We start from the raw sequence: 5624 nt of genomic DNA on the forward strand, positions 1-5624 counted from the left end.
ACCCACCCACCCATCCATCCATCCATCCATCCACCCACCCACCCGCCCTCCCCCCATCCGCGCACATGCCCGTCATCTGCCGCCAGCCCACAGGCCACCCACCCCTGGTGGAGAGCTGGACAACCCAGTGAGCTTCCAGCCGTGAGCTGCCAGCTCCTCCAGCTGCCGACGTGGTGGAGGCCCAGGAGAGACGGTGGGAGAGGCTCCCTGTCCTCCTCGCTGGAAAGGAGCTCTAATGTCTGAGTGGATTCCGTTCCGACGGGACAGAAGCACACCCTCCAGCTGCTCAACCGACTTCACTGAGAATCATCTCACAGACTCTTGGCTCCGTGCCACAGGGATGCCCGCGAGACACCTGCCCAGCACGTGTTCCGCTGGGCCCACGGCCCAGGGAGCTGCCATCTTGTCAAGGGGGGCTGGGACATGGGATGATGTTTGGGGGTGTCACTGTTAGTGATGGTGAGGGGGAGGCAGAGGGAGGGGAATAGGGGGTGCTCCTGAGGCAGCCACTGGAGACCCGAAGCTCCTCCCGAGGCCGGGACAGCCACCCCGTCTGCCTCTTCTCGTGGCCGACTCCCTCCTTGCACCCTCCAGGGCTCGGGGAAGTGCCACCTCTTGAGAGCGGTTTGCTCCGGCCACCTGCCCACGTGGATGCCTTGACGTTCTTTTCTCAGCCTCTTTTTTGGTCTGCTTCCTGGATCCTCCACCCCTCCTCACCTGATCCCGGAACCCACGACAGGGACAGATTCAGCCAGGCAGCTGCTCCGGTTGGCATCTGAAAAGTCCCCAAAGGCCCCTGTGCTGGCGGTTTGGTCCCGGGGGAGGTGCTGTGGGTGGTGGTAAAACCTTCAAGAGGTGGGGCCCAGTGGAGGTCCTCGGGTCCTGGGGTGTGCGCAGAGGGAGCTGTGGGGCTCTGACCTCCTCTGTGTTTGCTCCTCTGCCCTTGGCTGCAAGGGCAACTCTTTTGCTCCGCCATGATGCGCTGCCTCCCACAGACCCACAAGCATCTGGGCCAACGGTGGACTGAAACCACCCAAACCACGAGCCAAAATAAACCTTTTTTCTTTATAAATTGATTACCCCAGGTATTTGTTATAGTGACAGAAAGGTGACGAATGCAACGGCCTACTTCCTGTTTATACAGTGACCCTTGTTCTTAATCAATGTCAACACTGATCATGGATCGAAACTAAGCAGTGGAATTCGGCGACAGTCCCATACCACCTAACCTTGTCTGGGTCAATGCCAGATTGTGGGCTTGACTTGTCCCCTAAGATTAGAGCAGACCTGCAAACTTCCCGTCACTTAGTGACATTAGAGCATTTGGAGTGTCACAGGGGAACACATTGCTCCTGTGTTCATGGTGATGCCGGTGTCAACAAACCCACTACACTGCAGTCATAGAAAAGTGCTGCAATCCAGTCCCGTGTAGCACATCGTACTTGATAATGGCGATGACCGGCCGTGGTGGTGGCCTATGTATTTACCATACCACGCTTTTTATCATCATTTTAGCAGGTACCCATAGTACAACAGCAAAAAGCTGCTTAATGAAAACAGTAGGCTGCATTCCTCACGCATCTCCTGTTAACTGAGACTCTTACCTGCATCAAGAGGCCACATGGAGATGGACCTGCCCCATCTAAATCTGGGTGAGCGCACTCTGTGACATTCACAGGACAATGCCACCTAGTCACATGCATGGTTCTCATGACACGTCCCCGTCATTAAGCCAGGCATGACTGTATATTGGGAGGATTGGGCAGGAGGGAGGATTGGATTCAGAGGGAGCCCCAAGTTCACACACCATCACAAGACACCCAGGGACAAGGTCTTAAACAGATTAGCCAAGAAGTAGCAATGTGACAACCAATCCAAGGGATGGAGACACGGGGCAAAGGAGATAGCAGACGTGACGGGAAGCAGTTGGCTCCAGAGAGCTGGAGTCAGGGGAGAAGGAGGGAGGGCCTGGGACTGTGTTCTCCGTGGAGGACTCTTCGACTCTTTGATTTTTAATTGTGTGCTGCGTTACTTCAGTAAAAGTCAGAATTTAAAAATATAAGAAAAAGCACAAAGGAAAAAACCCCATTGCCAATCGTATGGCTCCTCTGATCCTTCCCTGTAACATGCCCTAAAATGATCCCACCTCCCGAAGGCAGTCATTTCACATGGAAATGAGCACCGCAGCTAGACTAGAAACACGTCAATCCATTTGGCACAATAGTGACTTTTAGATGACAAAAATTGGGGGGAATATTTTACTTAATGATGTAGATAATGATGGATTCACAAGGCTGCTGTCTCGCACTGAAAGACACGGTGCCCTCCCCAGAGCCTCCTGCCGTGTCATGGAGCCATGTTTGTCTCTGGCAAGACCCTCGCTCCTCTCCTGGGGCTGCCTCCGTCTCCTCCAGTGTGACAAGCCTGGCTGGACCCTGCGCATCTACCCCTGTTCCAGGAATAAGAGAAACGCCAGGCAGGCGGAGACACCAGAGGGGAAAGACCAGAGCAGGCCATTCCTTCCTTCCTGCATTCAGTAAAAGACGAACAACCCTTTAGTGTGTGCCAGGGGCGGCTAAAGGGGCTGGGTATAAAAGCATGAAAAATAAAAAAAACAGATGAAAATCCCCTTTTCTCTTGGTGCTTGCATTCTGGGGTGGGGAGCAAGGAAAAGAATAAAGATAATAAATCAGTAAAAGGTGCCATAAGAGAGATGGTATCAAATGCTGCAGAGAAAGCCCCGGGAGCGGGCAGGGAGTCTGGGGAGTGGGGCTGCGGTTAAGGGAGGCCCTGCAGAGAAGGCCAACCTCAGCAAAGCCCCGGAGAAGGTCAGACAGTGGGCCTGCGGATGTTTGGTGGAAGAAGAGCAGAAAAGAACAAGAAACGGAGGGTGGAGCCCAGCTGGCTTGCACGAGGACTGGCCAGCGGCTGGAGAGCCAGGACAGGGTGAACAGGGCAGAGATGAGGACAGACAGGAAGCCGGCGGGTCCCATCCTTTCCCAGAGTGCTCATTCCTGGGGAGGCTCCGGAGTTGGTGGTGTGCTGGTGAAGGCTTAGACCTGGCTCCCCAAAGAAGCCAACGGAGAGTCCTGATGGGTAGCACTGGCTGATTTCCGTGGTGTCCAGGCTCCCACAGTAGCCAACGTGGAGCCACCTACACCAGCGTGAGTTGCCGAGTGCAACGGGCACATGGACCCCAGCACCCAGCACCACGTTGCGTGACCTTCTACCCTTTAATGCTACTGTGATTTTAAGAAGCTCCCGCCCTGCCCCTGCGTTGGACAAGCTACGTCTTTTATATCTGAGGACTGGACACCACTCATCCGTGGCCTGTTTCTAAGTGAATAATCCACAGAGGTGCACATAGGCCACGGGTACACCAAGCTGCTTATTCCTCGGGCTTTAACTCGCTCTTGATGCTAGAAGGTTCTCCCCAGAGTTGGCAGGTTCTGTCTCTTCCTCAAGGTTCAGGTGTCTGCCCCCCCCCGCCCCGGAGTTCTTCTCTGAGCATCCTGAGTAGTGTACTTGGCCTTCCCCGTCCCCAGTGCTTTCTTCACGTTACCGTTTAACTTCTCTGTGCAGTCCTCATCACGACCTGAGTTAGCTTATCTACCCGTCTCTCTGGATGAAGACGACCGTGTTCTCTGATATCTGGCACCTGGCATCGCCGCGTCCATTTCACATCCCTCACGGGGCCCGGCACCTGGAGGCGTGTGTTTGACGACTCTGATGGCTGCGGTGTGGACTGTAAATAAACACCCCGACGTGGATCGAGGGATCTTTCTCCAGCAGGGACTCCTGAGGTGCAGCATGGGCCAGAGGTATGTGCAGGGGGCAGCGTCCAGGCCCAATGTCCAGGCCGGCCTGGATGGACTTCTAGGGTGGCCTAAGGCCAAATGTCAGCCTCTACTTAACGCCGTCCAGAAACCATACCAGAGCCGTCCTCTCACCTGCCGTGAAAGCAACAGCAGCTTCCGCAGGCGCTGCGGGGCCTCGGGAGGCTCCACCTCACACTCAAGTTCACGTTGGAGCGGTTGCGGGTGCTTGCTGGCCGCCTCTGGCTCCTGTTTCCTGCAGACATGGACCCGGGAGGGAGGCCAAGGGCCCGGCATTCCAAAAGGGGGGAGCAGCTGGAGCTCAGGGAGAGAGGGCGGCCGGCCCAGGTCTTCGGTGTGTGGTGGGATCCCACCCCAGCTTCCCCGGTGCCCGGCAGCTCATCATTTCAGAGGCTATTATTTAAATAAAGGGAACAATTGACCTTGACCTTTACCGAGGAGCTATCGACCACAAGCACCACGCAAGTCCTCAGCGGGCTCAATTAGGGATGGAAGGGATTCTGGGTCTGCTGCTCCCCGTGAGAACAGCACAGCGTGGGCTGCCAGGTGGAGAGAAGGTCTGAGAACGTAAAGAGGTGCGTGGGGCAGAGACCCAGCATGGCATCCGGCCAGCCCGGCCAGCCAGCACGCCTTCCAAAGCTGAGGGGAGCTAAGAAGGACACCCCAATTTCCCTTGCTGATTGACAAGCCGAAGATCGACAAGCAGAGTGGGTGGAAGGAGGACAGAGCATTCCCTGAGGGACAGGCAACACCCGGCTGAAGACGGAGGCGGGGGTCTAATTAGGCAGAGACCCACCTGGCCCCCACCTCGAGGCAACCACAGCCCAAGGGGTCCCTACACCCCTACAGGGACACCTGTCCTGCAAAGATAGAGCACGGTGCTCCCTGTGGACATGGCTCAGCAGTAAGGATGAGCCTGGGAATTTCCAGTCGCAGATCCTACAGGATTAAGGAGGGGGGCTGGATCCAGCCAGGCTTGAAGCCAGACACTCTTGGATTTTACTTTCAAGAACTCAAAACTTCTCTTGTTGATGCTCATGTCCATTCGAGTTTGGTTTCTGTCACTTGCGACTTAGAGTCCTAAATAAGACAGTGAGGATCTCAGAGGCACCTTCCTAGGGAAGGTAAACCAGGAGGCCCTGATGCACAACCTGGGGCCGCCTGCACCCAGCAAGGTCACCTGTCACTTCCGTCCCTGTTTCCCAGCCAGTGGTCGAGCACCCTGTGGTCTGGGTCTAGGGTGGCGCTCTCCGTGGTTTTGGGAAACCTTGGAGGCGGGCTCACTATTTCTCGTCAGCCGGAGGTGGCTAACCAGCAGCGTGGAGTGAGGCAGGACAGTCAGGGCCCCCCGGGGGAAACCCGGCCAGGCTGCCGAGACGCTCCGCCACAGGAAGCGGCCTCGGGCCACCTCGGACTCGCTCAGACAGCACAAGGCACCTGGTGGCTTCTTTATGAAGGGCAGAGTTGACCCCCTGGCTGGGATGAGCCGGGTGGGGGGGATCTGGGGTCAGGAAGTGTCCAGGGCAGGGCATCAGCTGCAGCCTGGAGGCAGGTCTGAGGGTGTCGTGAGAGCCCAGGGCGGTCAGCAGCTCCACAGCAGCAAGAAGGGACGCGGGAGGGCAGGGGCCGCGAGGGGCAGCAGTGTGGACACTGGCGGGTGGTGGCTCCCGGGCATTCCGCCCACCCGAGCCGGACAGCACCCCATCTCCTCTCTGAGGCTCACTCTGTGGCTCCTGGGGGCACCTCCATCGACTCAGGCCTACTGAAGGGGCAGCCTCCTCTGGTCTT

This window comes from Marmota marmota, unplaced genomic scaffold, assembly GCF_001458135.2.
Source record: "Marmota marmota marmota unplaced genomic scaffold, marMar, whole genome shotgun sequence".
NCBI classification, from domain to species: domain Eukaryota; kingdom Metazoa; phylum Chordata; class Mammalia; order Rodentia; family Sciuridae; genus Marmota; species Marmota marmota.